The sequence below is a fragment of the Chrysochloris asiatica genome, unplaced genomic scaffold, assembly GCF_000296735.1.
Source record: "Chrysochloris asiatica unplaced genomic scaffold, ChrAsi1.0 scaffold00441, whole genome shotgun sequence".
Lineage (NCBI taxonomy): Eukaryota > Metazoa > Chordata > Mammalia > Afrosoricida > Chrysochloridae > Chrysochloris > Chrysochloris asiatica.
Window position 1 is genome coordinate 1,361,754 of NW_006408959.1, and position 1,575 is coordinate 1,363,328.

Genomic DNA, 1,575 nt, shown 5'->3' on the forward strand with positions numbered 1-1,575 from the left:
TGGTGCCTTAAACCCCCATCCTTAGAGTTCTGTATACCTTATTTGCATGACCTCACCCAAGTACTATGTGGGAGTGACAAAGACTTTGGATAGAAAAGTCATATCAAATAAATTTAAGGCAAAACATTTCTTGACTTTATGATACCTCTTGAAATTGTTGAATATTGACCATAACTTTTTGGTAAAATACTATTCCTTCCATCTTAATTTCATATTTCCTTCATCATTTAATGACTTGCCCATAGAATCTAGCAGTATTTCAGATCAAGGCTTGATTGTTTTTGTTTTGTTTTTTCAATTCCTTCAGTTTGAGAAAGACTGATTATGTTTTTCCCTTTTGATTTTCTAACTCCAGATCTTTGTACATTTCATTATAATACTTGCCATTGTCTCACAAGCTGTCCTTTGACATTTTCTGTTCAGTTCTTTTATCTCCTCAGTTTTCCATTCAATTTATCAGGTGTACATTGGGAAGCAAGTTTCAGAGTCTCTTATGACATCCATTTTGATCTTTCTTTTTTTCTCTCTCTATTTTTAAAGATGATTTGCTTTTTTCTTGTATGATGCTCTTGATGCCATCACACAGGTGTTCTTGTCTTCATTCATTTGTGTCTAATGTATCAAATTCGTACTTGGGATGGTCCCTAAATTCATGTGGGATATGGTCGATGTTGTATTTTGGCTCACATCAAATTTGTTCTTGTGATAATTTCTAAATTCGAGTGGAATATGTTCATCGTCATATTTTAGCTCTTGTGTACTTGTTTTATTTTTTGTTTTTGTTTTTCAGCTTGAATCTCAGCTTGCATAAGAGAAAATGATTGTCTGTTACACAGCCTGCCCTTGGCATATTATTATTATTACTTACTATCATGTATGTACTACTTATATTTTTTCCCTATGTGTTTTCTTGGGTAGTTTTTTCCCCCATGCTGACATCAGTGTGGAGACTTATCCAACTGTGTACAGTAAAATGAAATTCATCAGTGACATATTGCTGTGTTGAGAGGTTATTATGTGATGTGGTGCGTAGAAGATAGGTGATTGTGTAAAACATTTCTTTCTCTTTTTTCTTTCTTTTTTTTTAATGAGAGAACTCTTTATGTGTTACCCTATGCTTTTGATATTTCACTCAATAAAATAAAATTGATATGATGCATAACTTTTATAATGCTTCATTTCACTTATCATACCATTAGCGTCCTTTGGGAAATATCTTTCCCACATAACATTTATAAAAATCCATTGTATCTAATAAAAGTATAATGATACTCAATGATTCAGCATACATACTAATATTGAAAAAAAGAAAAACAACTTTGTATATACAAATGTAATAAACAAAAAATATTTTTGGTAATAAATGGTTATAGTTGTATCATTATCTTTCTGGGATTTATTTTGGATATTTTCTATTGCTGTGACTCCAAGTTTATTCATCTTTTCACTAGTAATACCTAATCTATCACTGATCTCATTTAATGTTATTTGCATATAAAATAATTTTAAATATTAATAATAGCATTTTATTTGGATCGTTTGCATATCATTACGTTTTGATAGGGAAAACAGTTT